Source organism: Macaca nemestrina, chromosome 10, assembly GCF_043159975.1.
Source record: "Macaca nemestrina isolate mMacNem1 chromosome 10, mMacNem.hap1, whole genome shotgun sequence".
Lineage (NCBI taxonomy): Eukaryota > Metazoa > Chordata > Mammalia > Primates > Cercopithecidae > Macaca > Macaca nemestrina.
In genome coordinates, this window is record NC_092134.1 from 909657 (window position 1) to 925092 (window position 15436).

The following is a 15436-nucleotide window of genomic DNA, read 5'->3' on the forward strand; positions in this document are numbered from 1 at the left end:
ATCTCTTTTATTTGTCTTGTATTTTGTAAAAATACAAAATTAGCCGGGTGTGGTGGCAGGTGCCTATAATCCCAGCTACTTGGATGGCTGAGGCAGGAGAATGGCTTGAACCTGGGAGGTGTAGGCTGTGGTGAGCTGAGATTATGCCATTGCACTCCAGTCTGAGCAACAAGAGCGAAACTCTGTCTCAAAAAAAATAAATAAATAAAAAATTAGCTCTCAGGCCGGGCGCGGTGGCTCAAGCCTGTAATCCCAGCACTTTGGGAGGCCGAGACGGGCGGATCACGAGGTCAGGAGATCGAGACCATCCTGGCTGACACGGTGAAACCCCGTCTCTACTAAAAAATACAAAAAACTAGCCGGGCGAGGTGGCGGGCGCCTGTAGTCCCAGCTACTCGGGAGGCTGAGGCAGGAGAATGGCGTGAACCCGGGAGGCGGAGCTTGCAGTGAGCTGAGATCCGGCCACTGCACTCCAGCCTGGGTGGCAGAGCAAGACTCCGTCTCAAAAAAAAAAAAATTAGCTCTCAGAGCAACACAAATGTGTTGACCATCTTCCCTCTGAAAGGTCGTTCCAGAGTCCCACGCTGACACGAGGGACCCACGTGGGCTGTCCTGCTTCTGGAACAAACGCTGAGAAATGCGGGTAAACCCTTCCCCAGGCCTGTGTCAGGCAGAGTTGCTTGCATTGTCACAGACCAAAGAAGTCAGCTGTGCAGTTCGCAACATTTTACTTTGTAACCAGTCCCCCGCCTGGGTGTAAAGTCAACTCACAGCATGAAACTTTCCACTGTGAACGTGGAAAACACGCCTTGGAAACACTGACCACTGTCTGTAAAGAGGCTCTGTTTTGAAAGTCTTGTATGATAATATTCAAAGAAATAGGAGTGAACTGTGGTTCTTTCTCTGCCTGGAGATACCTGCTTCAGTAGAATGACAGTGTGGAAACATTCCTGAGACTGAGGCTCACCTCGAGTTACATTCGCTTGTCCCCCAGCCACAGGCCAAGGTGACGCATGAGAAGTCAAATCCCACAAGCAGGATGGACGCTTACGGGGACACACTCAGACCAGAAACCTCACACCAGACACGCACACACTTTGTCGGGATATAAACGCAACATTCCCACACAAGGCAAGCTTCAGTGCAGGCTGCACGAGGCACCCTCGTGTGTGCTGGATCGTGGGGCCTTGGCTACAGAGCCGCCCTCCCAGTGTCTACTGTGGTCATCCAATGAGAGGCTTCTCCTGAGGTCCAGGTTTCTGGGCCAGTCCTAGTCCTGGGAGCTTCCCAGTGTAAAAACTAGGCAACAGCAGCCCTGGACGTCCCACCCCAGTCCAACAGCAAAGGGGATGAGAATGGGGGCGCCCTCCTCGACTGGAGCATGTGCTGAATCCCCTTGGTCGGGGCGCACGTCAAGGAAGCCGCCCTGCTGAGCTCTTGGGTGACTCCCACCCCACTCCCCATGCCTGCCCTGCCTCTGCTGGGGCCCGGAACCTCCCAGTGGAGGCTGCATCTGGGCTTTGGTTGCTGCCTCGGCCTTGCAGCGTCCAGAGCTGCCCAGGGTTCTGTGCCCCCAGCACGGGCGTCTGTGAGCCAACCATGGTGACACACTACTGTAGTAACTTGTGCTGTGCCTGCTGGATGCACGTGCCCCTGCTACTGGCCACTGTGGTCTGACACGTCACCAGCAGCTGTGCTGAACCTGTGTGTTAAAGGGTGTGATGAACAGATGGATCTGTGTTTAACAGAGAATTCGACACTGCCATCATTTTCCCGAGGTGGACTGGACCTCAGAGGGGGTCAAAGCAGCGAAACGGGAAATGCTGCCTCTGCAGAGCCTGGAATCAGCTAATTCCCAGCACGTTGGTTTTCTCTCATTTCTTAGAAAGCAACATACCCAGAATTATCAAAATGCCGCTTATGATATATAAATAGCCGCCACTCATGTGGTCTGGTTTTTGGTCAAGGAAGACAGTGAGAACTGACTTCTGCTGACCCCACAGTGAGGCAGGCTTGGCTGGTGACATCAGCAAAGCACCAGCCACTGAAAGTCTGTGGACACTTAGGGCAGACAAGAGCAAGCCCAGAACCGGCCCGTGGTGGTTGAGGTACAACCCTGCCCCGCCCTCCCCGGGCTCAGCCTGACGGAAGCTCTCTTTGGGGCACTGCCAGGCACAGTGGCCACCAGCCACGGAGATGCATTCCGTGCCACTCGCCAGCCACGGAGACACATTCCATGCCACTCGCCAGCCACGGAGACGCATTCCATGCCACTCCTCAGGGAGATGCAGCTCAACCACAGCGAGATCCACCTCACACCCACAAGGATGGCCAAGAAGGTAGGCGTGGGTGGAGATGCAAAAAACCGGAACCTTCTGTTAAAACAGGGACCCTAAGACTGACAGAACAGAGTCTTCATGGCAATCAGATGCCAAATTACAAACAGGACCTAAGGCTGGGCTGTGTGAGGTTCAAGTCATACACCCACACTTACAGAATAAACCGTGTTCTGCGGCCACAAGATGTTTCTCTCCAGCAGCTAAGCAAGCTCTGGCCTCAAGACGAGCAATGTTGAAGCAACTGCAGCTTACCCAGCTCACACACGCGGACTCACGGACCCCTGCTCCACCAGCCACAACTACAGCTGTAACGACACAACGCTGACGGCGGTGACTTTCTCCTGATCAGGACACAAGGCTGACGGCGGTGACTTTCTCCTGATCAGAGAGCACCGAAGTGTGCATGGCCCTGGCTGGTGTGGAGGCTGCGCACAGAGTGCCTTCCCATCCCCACTTCAGCTTTTCGCATGCACGGTCTAATTATTCATAATGCATTCGAATGTGATGCCTCCACCCCAAGGTGAAGATGGGACCCACATAACATGCATGTTTGCCTGTCACACACGTCCATGTTCCCCTTTTGTGAATATTCATACCTGTTCTGTGACCTGTTGAACACATGCGCCTGGCCAAGCTGTTGGGCACACACCCGCCACAGCCTCCTCGCTTCGGAAGTGCCTGCTTGTGTCTCTGCCAGAGGCTCCGCTTCCCAGCCTGGCAGGACAGCCACCCTGCAGGGTGCAACCCTTTCTAAGAGACAGCTCGGTCCACCTGCGTTGAAGCTGGTTTGAAAAAAAAAAAAAAGAGCTCTCCTCCCCAGATTTGTGAACCTTGTGATTGTTCGGTGGACACCTCACATGTTGCTGGTGGGAAGGTCACATGTGGAGACAGCTGGGCAAAGCCTTGGGACGTTAAATGCAGAGTCATTTATGACCCAGCACTTCCCTCCTACACACCTTGTACACCGCAGATCAGTGAAACCTACATCCACACAGAAACGTGTACACAAATCTCTCCGCAGCACTGTTCACAGTAGCCAAAAACTAAAAACTAACCACATGTCCATCAGCTGATGAATGGATAATAAAACATGGGAAATCCACACCAGGAGAGAAAAAGGAGGCACCAGCACAGGCACCATGTGGATGAACCCGAAACCCAACGCTAAGTGAAGGAAGGCTCCAGAACCTGATGCTAAATGAAGGAAGGCTCCAGCTGTAGGGAGTGTCCCAGGCACAGGCAGAGATGAAAGGGCGCCAGGGCCGGGAGTGGGGGCTGGGGCTGGGGACACAGTGGCGGGGAGTGGGTGGGGTTTGTTTTGGGGATGATGAGAATGTTCTTAGATTGTGTGTGGTGATGGCTGCTCACCTCTATAAACCTTTTACTAAGAACCATGGACTGGATGGATACAGTGTGTGAATTCTCTCTGAGTCCAGCACTTTGTTAGAAAAAGGTGGACGATGCCAACATCACTAACCACCAGGGAGACGCAGGCCACGGCCATGCCCGGCTCACTGGAGTTGTGAGGATGGAAACACCAGCCCGCCTCCCTCAATTCAGACCTTAGCGTGGATGCAAAGAATGTCTGGGACGGGACTGGCAGCTGATTAGAGACGCAACCGCTGAACCTGTGGACTGTGTTCAAACAAATGGCAGCAGAATGCAAAGGCAACTGTTATAGGAGGCAGAAAGAAATGGTTTAGGTAGGGTAAAGCCAGTCTCCAGCAGAAAACTTGACTTTTAACAAAAATAGCTCCCTTTCTAACCTCTGAGTTCAAAATCACTTCTTCTCTAACACCAAGCAGGCTGAAAGAGCAGACCGTAAGTCACAGACGAGACAGCTCGGGCAGAGAAGGAGTCAGCGGGGAGTCTCCTGGGTAATCGCCAAACTTCACACAACGGGCCCCAGTAAAACAGTGGGCCCTAATAAGCACATTCCTTTCCCTTTAGGCACTCTAAGATAGGGAAACTAAAAGCAGACTCTCCGGGGTGCCTGTAGCCCCAAGAAGATGTCTGGGAACAGACCCAGAGACCTCCCAGAAAAGCGTCACAGAGCAACAGACTAAGAGTCTGATAGGAACTCTTCTCTATACAGATGCCACACCTGGTCCCAGCTAAATCCTTGGGCCCTGGGAGGACAGGACATCCCTCCTCTAGCCCCTCATCACTAGCCCACTTATGAAAACCTTGACAGGCCGGGCACGGTGGCTCACGCCTATAATCCCAGCACTTTGGGAGGTTGAGTCGGGCAGATCACAAGGTCTGGAGATCAAGACCATCCTGGCCAACATGGTGAAACCCCACCTCTACTAAAAATACAAAACTTAGCTGAGTGTGGTGGCGTGTATCTCAGGAGGCTGAGGCAGGAGAATCGCTTGAACCCGGGAGGTGGAGGTTGCAGTGGGCCGAGATCGCGCCACAGCACTCAAGCCTGGGCGACAGGAAAAACCAAACAAACAAAAAAGCCTTGACATCTTTACTACAACTTGGCAGCCCACTCAGTTCCCCTCTGTGACGGAGAGCTGTTCTTTCCTTTTGCTTATTAAACGTCTGCTCCAAACTCGTGTGTGTGTGTGTGTGTGTGTGTCTGCGACCTCAAACTCGTGTGTGTGTGTGTGTGTGTGTGTGTGTGTGTCTGCGACCTCGATCTCCTTGGTCATGAAACCAGGAACCTTGGTATTGACCCCAGACCACAAGGCTACCTCACCATGATTGCCGTTTATCGGGGATTGATAATGGCTCAGTGCCGCTGGGTGCACAGACATGAGATGTGGGCCTGGCCACACTCGGGAGGTGGGAGGAGCGGGCACCGTGGCACACTCGGGAGGTGGGAGGAGCGGGCACCATGGCACACTCGGGAGGTGGGAGGAGCGGGCACCATGGCACACTCGGGAGGTGGGAGGAGCGGGCACCGGGGCACACGGGAGGTGGGAGGAGCGGGCACCGGGGCACACTCGGGAGGTGGGAGGAGCGGGCACCGTGGCACACTCGGGAGGTGGGAGGAGCGGGCACCGGGGCATACTCGGGAGGTGGGAGGAGCGGGCACCGGGGCACACTTGGGAGGTGGGAGGAGCGGGCATCGGGGCACACTTGGGAGGTGGGAGGAGCGGGCACCAGGGCAGCTGTGGTGCATCAGGCAGGCCCATCCCAGCCCTTCCACAGTGGCACGGGGGCCTGGAGCCTTCCCCAGAGTTTTGAGAAGAGATGTGAGAGGGGAGAGAAGCCGTTTGCCCGACAGGAAGGACACCAGCTGAGCACACAGAGGAAGAGGTGGGAGGGGCAACAGGAGGGCCGAGGTGTCAGTGACAGTGGGGACCAGGTGGGAGGGGCTGGGGTGGGGCTGAGGGGTGTGCCAGGGCCATGCTGGCGGCGGCAGGATGGTGGGCCACCAGCTGCTGAGGGCTCAGGCAGGCATCTGTGGCTGGGCCTCGAGGGCTCTTTGCAACCTTCACGGAGCACAGAATAGGGAGGAGGGACCTTCAGTGTGGAGTGTAGGGCTGGGCTGTCCACACACTCCCGTCTCCTTACCTCTCTGGAGGAAGGGGGTGGGTCTTGAAAGTAGGATAATGACAGCAAGGCGCACATCAGTCACGTGGGAGGGGCACAGTGTGAGCCGCCCCCACCTGCATGTGGGCCTGCACTGGCAGGGTCCCCATGGCCTTGGGAACCTGAGACACGGGGAGATGGCAGACAGAGTGCCTTCCTGGTGGGCTGCAGACCATAGGCCCCTCTCCTGGCGGGCCACTCACCATAGGCCACTCTTGGCTGTTGGCCGGTCGGCTGCTGGGCCTGAACTGTGACTTGCTGGGCATTCATCTAGAACTCAAATGATGGAATGAGAACACCACTCCTCCTGTTGTCCTTCCCAGCTTGTCCCCCACTTCCCCTTTTCCCTAGTTTATAAAACAGGAGAAAAGGGAGAAAGCAAAAAGTTGGAAAGAAACAGAAGGAAGATAAATAGTTAGATGACCTTGGCGCCACTACCTGGCCCTGGTGGTTAAAATAATAATAATAATATTAACCCCTGACTAAAACTACTGGTGTTATCTGTAAATTCCAGACATTGTATGAGAAAGCACTGTAAAACTTTTTGTTCTGTTAGTTGATGTATGTAGCCCCCAGTCATGTTCCTCACACTTACTTGATCTATCATGACTTTTTCACATGGACCCCTTAGAGTTGTAAGCCCTTAAAAGGGCTAGGAATTTCTTTTTCAGGGAGTTCGGCTCTTAAGACGCGAGTCTGCCAACGCTCCCGGCCAAATAAAAACTTCTTCCATCTTTAATCTGGTATCTGAGGAGTTTTGTCTGTGGCTCGTCCTGCTACAAAATGACAGGCCTTAGAGAAGGAGCGGAAAGACGGTGAGCTGTGGAGGGGTGGCCAACCCCTCCTTCACCTTTCCAGACATGAGTGTTCCGGACAGCCCTGTGCATTCTGGTTGCTGAGAGACTTTAGGGCGAGTTGGAGGAGTCTAGCCCTCCAGGAGCGAGGTCTACACTGTCAGGAAGGCAGAGCAAGGCTGGCCACAAGTGGCTCACGCCTGTAATCCCAGCACTTTGGGAGGCCGAGGCAGGTGGATCACCTGAGGTCAGGAGTTCGAGACCAGCCTGGCCAACATGGTGAAACCCCGTCTCTAATAAAAATACAAAAATTAGCTAGCCATGGTGGCGAACGCCTGTAATCCCAGCGACTCGGGAGGCTGAGGCGGGAGAACTGCTTGAACCCGGGAGGTGGAGGTTGCAGTGAGCCAAGATTGCACCACTGCACTCCAGCCTGGGTGACAGAGTGAGACTCTGTCTCAAAAAAAAAAAAAAAAAAAAAAGGAAGGCAGAGCGAGTCCACCTGCCAGGGCATAGGCAGGGTCCCGGGCCTGGAAGGCCCACAGCCACCCCCACTCAAACAGTCGTAGGCCCCCTATCAGCCCCGGTTCCAAGGAGATGGTCCTTGTCACTGGATAGCTGCAAACTTGGGCAATTGAGAGGTGGACCCATAGGCTCAGCTGGGCCTGGTCTCCGCAGGAGACCCGAGAGGCCTGTCCAGGCCTCAGGAGGAGAACCATCCCCAAGCTCCCGCCCAGGTCAGGGTGGCAGTCATGCCTCTGGAAGGTGGCACAAGACCAGGCAGCAGGCACAGTCAGCAAAACTGGCCACACCCGCGGAGTTAGGGAGCAGAGGAGGGCACAGCCTCCCCAGAGCACAGCTGTGCCCGTCCAGGCCCAGAGGGAGGCAGTGGGTGGTGTGAGCCACCTGCGTGTGGCTCACCTGCTGCGGCTCCCCGGGCACTCCCCGGCCTTACTGATTAAGCAGAGAGAAGCCCAGGGTGGGGGCGGCCTCTCGGGCCTTTCAGAGAAACCTCACGCCGTTTCTGGAGAAGTGCGCCCCTGACCCAAGGTCCTCCCTTGCCGATGACACTGCTGGGGTCCACATCACTGTGGGGAGGCGTGGGAAAGAAAAAGAAACCAGTGTACGGGTGGTAGGGACCATCCGCACCCGAAGGCGCTCCCCTTGAAGGCCCCGCTGCACTCCTGGACCGCGTCCTCCCGTGGCTGAGGAAGGAGGCTGAGGAAGGAGGCGCATCCAGGCTCCCCCATCTGCGGCCCAGCCTCAGCTCTGCTACGGAGAGGCCGCCAGGCCGGGGCAGGCAGCACGGTGGCCCACACCCCTAGCTCCCCCAGCGTCCCCGCCCCTGGCAGCCCCACTGCCAGCCAGGGTCTGGCATCTCTGAGCCAGGCGGCCCAGCTTCCTGGGCCAGGCCATTTGCACCAAGACCCTGAGAAGTCGCCCAGGCTCCACGCAGTGGTTTGGCACATCCCAGGAGACGTCCTCACTGCAGTCCGGCCCTCCCCGTGGCTCCTGCGCCAGGGGCTGCGCTGGGCAGGGGTGGGAGGCAACACCAGCTGCCCACTCCAGGAAGGCCTGGGGGCTCATGGGAGGCATCCAGGGGTGGCGGCTGCTCTGGGCTGCGGCCTTGGGGGAGCAGCTCCCCTGGACCACACCTGGAGACTCTACCATTAGCAAAAATGACAGGGAAAAGGCCTCTGTGGCACTGTCCTGTGACTGTGGGCAGAAAAGGAGGCCTCGCTCCCGCTCAAGGAACCTTCTAGAATGCACCTGCCACTGCTTGCAGTTCTCTTCTTGGTGGGGCCTACAGCTCCTGGTCCAGGTGACAGCGCTTCCCATAAGGTGGGAGAGAATCATCGCCCACCAAGCCCACAGCTCGGGGGCCAGCAGGCAAAAGGCCAAAGCCCTGCTCATATTCCAAACCAGTGGCCTTTGAACACCATGCGCCTGCGGTTCAAAACTGTGCCTTGGGATGTGAGAACAGAGCTCGCAGGGACTAACATGCAAGTCAGGAAACTGCTTCTGAGGGGCCCGACCCTCCGTGGGCTGCCACTCCCCACCACACCTGGACGCCACGCAACCCTCCGTGGGCTGCCGTGCCCCGCCGCACCTCCACGCCACGCAACCCTCCGTGGGCTGCAGCTCCCCGCCGCACCTCCACCCCACGCAACCCTCCGTGGGCTGCCGCTCCCCGCCGCACCTCCACGCCACCCAACCCTCCGTGGGCTGCCGCTCCCCGCCGCACCTCGAAGCCACACAACTGAGCTGCTCTTTAGTAACCTAAGTTCTGCAACACTCCTTATTCTGATTTTGTATTCCCATTCCATTCTCCCACAGACTTAGTCCTAATGTATTTTATGCTTGGAATCCTTTGACAGCTCCCATACACTTCTGTGCAACAGAAATGTGTACAAAAATTGATCACAAGGCTCTAGGTGTTAAAAAACAATGATCCCGACGGAGAAATCATTACAATTAGTATTGGTATGCAAGTAGTCAAAATAACATAAGCATATTACAAAATAACATCAGCATGGTAATAACTAAATATAAAAAGTGAAATTTGGCCGGGCGCGGTGGCTCAAGCCTGTAATCCCAGCACTTTGGGAGGCCGAGGCGGGCGGATCACAAGGTCAGGAGATCGAGACCACAGTGAAACCCCGTCTCTACTAAAAATACAAAAAATTAGCCGGGAGCGGTGGCAGGCGCCTGTAGTCCCAGCTACTCAGGAGGCTGAGGCAGGAGAATGGCGGGAACCCGGGAGGCGGAGCTTGCAGTGAGCCGAGATCGCGCCACTGCACTCCAGCCTGGGCAACAGCGTGAGACTCCGTCTCAAAAAAAAAAAAAAAAAAAGTGAAATTTAACCCCATTGAGATGGATCAGGCTGTAAACTGCTTGATTCTGTCGCTGTTCAGGGCGCCACTTGTAACCGCCCTTGATCCCTGGTGGAATGAACAAAGGGGGCAAACGTGGGCATAAAAGACAAGAGACAAGAGAGTATATTTGGAAAAAGGGGTCGGGGGCACCTTGCCTCTAGTGGACAAGGGCCCTGAGCTCTACACAGCCCTCCGTATTGATTGGTAAAAGAGACAGTGAGAAAGGAAGGGATGATTGTCAGGTAATTGGCAGTCTGCCCGTTTGGTTCACAGCAGGCTCGAACAATAGGTGCTAGATTTCCCAGTAGATAACTTCAAGGAGTCCTGAGCCAGGGAGTGACCGCCCTCAGCAAATCTGGCAGCAGACGCGGTCATGAGTTTCACTTACATCCTACATTCATGATAAACGGTTTGCTGTTTGATCATATAGCCTCCAGTGGAATGCTGAGTTGGTCACGATCCCTTTGGCCTTTCTGACTCTCAACGTCAGGCTATTTGATTTTTTTTCAATCAGTTCATCCATCCATGGGATGATTCAGCATCAGCACTGTACTTATTTTTTGTATTTATAGATCAAAACACCAAGGAAACCCCGTGCCCATCATCAAGCAGATGGCACCAGGAGTTCTGCCACTTGACTCTGAGCTCTTCTGAAGACTTCACCAGTCAGAGCTTGACAGGTTCTCCTTCACACGTGGCCCAAAGCCAGAAGAGAAGCCTCCCGGCCTGCAGGCAGCTTCGTGGGTGGCACGTGGCCTCCTCAACCTTGATGGCGGCACTCAGGGCTGTCCTCTGGCAGAGCCCTCACCAGGCAGCAGCTGATGAGAAGACCTGGATGATGATGGAAGCTCTGGAGATGTTCCTAAGGTCCTGTGACTGTGTTTGGAAGGTCTTTGCATCTGTGCAGCTCAGCATGAGGGGCAGATCAGCAGAGACACACTCTGGCAGCCTGGGGTGGTCAACTGATTGTTGCTGTCCTCAGGCTCATGCTCCAGTCTCACCGTGCATGGCTCCCAGCCCCTCCCTTGGCCCCGGGGGGACCCTCCGGTGAGCATCATCACCTACTCTCCAGCACGCCCTCTGTGCCCTGCGCTTTGCTTTCCACATCGAGGGCCATTTGCCTTCTTAAGGTGAGTTTGTTTGTGGCAAATGTTTTCAGTTTTTGTCTGTCTTTGTTTCACTCTTATCCTTGAAAGACAGTTTAATCCCAGCACTTTAAAGCTACTTCTGGTTTCCACAGTTCCTAGTAAGAAGTGAGCTGTCCATGGAATCGCCTTTCCTTTGTGAGAAATCTGTTTTCCTCCTGGATTCTTTCATGGTTTTCTCATCTGCTTTGAGTGCCACAGTTTGCCCAGGTGTGTCAGGCACAGATATCTTTGTATCCCGCTAGGGACTTGTTGTATTTCTTCAGTCTTTAGACTGGTAAGTTAAACCCATTCTGGAAAATTCTCAACCATCCACTCTTTGAATATTTTCTTTTTTCATTCTCTTCTGAAACTCAGTTGAATGTCAGATCTTCTCATCCCTCCCTCTTCTTTTCTTATTTTTTGCAGAGATGGGGTCTCACTATGTTGCTCAGACTGGCCTTGAACTGCTTGGCTCAAACAATCCACCCACACTGGCCTCCCAAAGGGCTGGGGTTACAGGCCTGAGCACTGCAGCCAGCCTGTCTTCTTTGTCTTGTTTCCTAATCTCATGCCACCACTATTATTTCTCCAGATCTCTCTGCATCTAACAAATTCCCTAATGTATTGTTTAACTCCTCCATTAAGTTTTTTAAAACTGCAGTATAGGCTGGGCGTGGTGGCTCACGCCTGTAATCCCAGCACTTTGGGAGGCCGAGGCAGAAGGATCACAAGGTCAGGAGATTGAGACCACCCTGGCTAGCACAGTGAAACCCCGTCTCTACTAAAAATACAAAAAAAATTTAGCTGGGCATGGTGGTGGGCGCCTGTAGTCCCAGCTACTCGGGAGGCTGAGGCAGGAGAATGACGTGAACCCAAGAGGCGGAGCTTGCAGTGAGCTGAGATCGTGCCACTACACTCCAGCCTGGGCAACAGGGCAAGACTCCGTCTCAAAACAAAAACACAAAAACACTGCAGTATAATTTACATACAGTCCAAGTCGCTGTTTCTGATGCATACTTCAGTTTTGATCAATGCACACAGCCATGTAACAACCATCAGCCTCAAGATACAGAATCTTTCCACAGCCCCCCAGAATTTCCTCTTGCCCCTTTGAAAGTCAGTCCTTCTACTGCCCCAGGCCCAGGTGACCACAGATCTCTTCTCTGTTGCTATAGTGTTGCCTTTTCCAGAATGTTATATAAAAACAAAACCTGCAGCCTTCTAAGTGTGGCTTCTTTCACTCTGTACAAGACATTTCAGGCTTATCCCTGCTGCCCCCAGCATCAGTGGTCCAGCCCTCTCTCCTGCTGAGTGCTGTTTTATGGAATCGGTGAGTCGCCATTTGTTTACCCATTGGCTAGTTGAAGAGTGTCTGGGTTGCTTCCAGTTTTAGGTAAATGAATAAAGCTGTTATGAACACTTGCATTTTTCATTGTGGTTACAGTATTTGGTTATCATTTGGGACATATGTCTTCATTTCTCTGGTGTAAAGAATGAGGGGTGGGGGCCGGGCGCGGTGGCTCAAGCCTGTAATCCCAGCACTTTGGGAGGCCGAGACGGGCGGATCACGAGTTCAGGAGATCGAGACCATCCTGGCTAACACGGTGAAACCCCGTCTCTACTAAAATACAAAAAAAATTAGCCGGGCGAGGTGGCGGCGCCTGTACTCCCAGCTACTCGGGAGGCTGAGGCAGGAGAATGGCGTGAACCCGGGAGGCGGGGCTTGCAGTGAGCTGAGATCCGGCCACTGCACTCCAGCCTGGGCGACAGAGCTAGACTCCGTCTCAAAAAAAAAAAAAAAAAAAAAAGAATGAGGGGTGGGATTGCTGGGTCATACAGTAAATGATTGTTTTATTTTATAAGAAACTGCCAAACTGATTCCAGAGGGCTCCACTATCTTACAGTCCCACCAACAAGGTATGAGAATTTCTGTTGTTCCATACCCTCACTAGCACTTAGTTTTGGTCTTGTCTTTTTTTTTTTTTTTTCTTTAAGGCATTCTCACGGGTGTGCAGTAGTTTCTCATTGTGATTTTGATTTGCATTTCCCAGACAGTGCTTATTTGCCACCTAGAGAGCTTCTTTGGTAGAGTGTCTGCTCAAATCTGTTGCCCACTTTACAAAATAAGTTGTTTTTGTATTAGTAAGCTTTGACAGTTCTCTGTATGTTCTGTTTACATGTCCTTAATCAGCTACACGACTGGCAAAGGTCTTCTCCCAGTAACTTGTCTTTTCATTCTCTAAACAATGGTTTTTGGCCGGGCGCGGTGGCTCACGCCTATAATCCCAGCACTTTGGGAGGCTGAGATGGGTGGATCATGAGGTCAGGAGATCGAGACCATCCTGACTAACACGGTGAAACCCTGTCTCTACTAAAAATACAAAAATTAGCCAGGCGCGGTGGCGGGCGCCTGTAGTCCCAGCCACACGGGAGGCTGAGGCAGGAGAATGGCGTGAACCCGGGAGGCGGAGCTTGCAGTGAGTGGAGATTGCGCCACTGCACTCCAGCCTGGGCGACAGAGCGAGACTCCGTCTCAAAAAAAACAAAACAACAAAAAAACAATGGTTTTCACATAGCAAAAAGGTTTAATTTTATTAAAGTATGACTTGCCAATTTTTTCCTTTTATAGGCTTAATTTTGGTGTCATATCTAAGAAATGTTTACTTAATCTATAGTCACAAAACTTTTTTCCTATGTTTCATAGTTTGAATTTTATGTTTGGGGTCTATGATCCGTTGAGTTAATTTTCTATGGGTGTGAGGTAGGGATCAAGATTACTTCCATTAAGTTTTGAATTTCAGTTATTACATTTTTCATTTTTAGATGTTCTATTTGGTTCATTCAGTGTCTGCTTAGCCTCTGATAATCTGTTGCTTCTTATTGATGCTTTTTAGCTTCTCCTTGTTTCTTCAAACACATTAAACATATTTGCATTTCCTATTCTAACATCTGAGTCTTTGTAGGTGTGGTTCTTTTGGCCATCACTTCTGATGCCCCTTCTCTTGCATGTGCTATGATTTTCCACTATGAGCTTATAGTCTAGGGATCCTGCTGGCTGGAATTCTTTGAGGCCTAGGTTGGGGGTTCCTCCTGCAAGAATGTACATTCTAGCAGAGGCCTGGGGCACTATAGATCCAGATATGCTTGCAATTAAAACTCACAGTTGCAGTTCTTTTGAACATGTAAATAATATGAACTTTGGCCCTACACCTGTGGTGGAGAGTGCTAGCCAGGGGCCATAAATTTATAGGAGGGACTTTTTAAAGATGTTCCATCCACAGCCATGGCCAAGTGAGATACTGTTCCTGCAGTGAAGCTTATAGGAGTAGTTTGCCCGCTTCATCATTTCCTGGTAGTGTTTGCTGTATCCCTTTGTGAGCCCAGCCTTATATGGGGGTCTCCAATTTGGTTCCGCACCTCCCTGGGCCCAAGGCTTCTCCAGACTGCTCCCGAAACTCACCTCAAAGTTCTAGGTCATCTGGGTCCATGGGGACCCAGGTCATAGAGTGTCTTTAGCACAGACCTACCTCCTTAGACTTCAGCCCTCGCCTGGTTTCTAAACTCACTATCCTGCAGACTCATTCATGGTTTTATATATTTTACCTGGCAATTTTTGAAAATCCGGCATTTTTAGATGTTTTGTTGAGATAGATTTTCAGGTTCTCTCAGCTACCATATTACCAGAAATAGAAGTCCTTGTCAGAGTGATTTTTCACAGAAATCATTGTAAATATTTTTGAAAAATTATACTCTACAGCAAAGCAAGCTCTCCCGCAGAGAGCAAATATATGTAAAAATTACAGGGTCTGAGTTCCTTAACACTCAGCCCCTACCCACCTCCAGGAGCCTCCTCAGCTCTGCTCATCAGGCTGCCTCCAAAAGGAAGGGGCTGAGTCCAGCCCCACTCTGGCCTACGGGGCCTGAACGATGAGTGTGAGATGCAGCTCCCACAAAGCCAAGTGGCCACTTACCTTCTGCTGTGCAGCAGCAGGCCTGGGGTGGCTGAGGGCTGCACAGCTTGTTGCTGCTGGTGGTGTTTCAGCTTTTAGAGCTGCTGCACATGCAGAGGCTGCACAACCAGTCTGGCCCCCTGTGGTGACAGGAGAGAGACAGCACACAGGACACACAAAGCACATGTAGACAAGGAGCTTCATCTCACACTCATCATTGCTGCTGATTTTTTCAGAGGAGTAAACTGCATGGCAATGACAGTAAAGGAAATGCCTGCTGCCTTAAAAAGGAGAAATAACGCCCATGCTGCATCTCCCCTTAATAGTGGCAAGCAGCTCTCGCTGGGGGGTATTGCAGTCTCTGCTCCATTTGCTTAGAAGGGGGAGGTGCAAGGAATGAGGCTCTAATTAGGCATCTTAAAAAATTAACATGTGGCAAAACAACTCAGCAACTTCTAGAATGAGAAATTTAGAAAGGTTTGATGCAACTCAAGTGAGTTGTTTCGAGTTGGGTGAGGTGAAGTTGACTGCCTACCTGCCGCTTTCTGCAGCTGTCCTATCACAACACTGATCCTGTTGTGTTGATGGAGGCTCTGTGACCCTGGCTGACAGCACCACAACTGCCAGGACAGACACCACAGGAGGCGTGGCCAGAGCAACCTGGGCCATCTGGGACATCAGCACTGACATCAGTCTTGGGCCTTGCAGGTGGGAGGTGGAGTCTAAATAACAAGAAACAAGAATCACACATGCCCTGCCCTGTCACACCATGTTATCCTTCCTCAGGGACTGGAATCATCAACC

At 52.5% G+C, this 15436-nt stretch overlaps 1 protein-coding gene across 1 annotated transcript in view; it reads right to left on the bottom strand.

The window, feature by feature from the left end:
- Nucleotides 1–476: 476 nt before the first annotated feature.
- Nucleotides 477–15436, bottom strand: part of LOC105490547 (putative EP400-like protein) — a 57686-nt gene continuing 42726 nt past the window's right edge. The window contains 4 exon segments of the mRNA XM_071070756.1: nt 477–4770; nt 6089–6232; nt 14654–14772; nt 15168–15354. The gene's annotated coding sequence lies outside the window, so the exon portion shown is untranslated.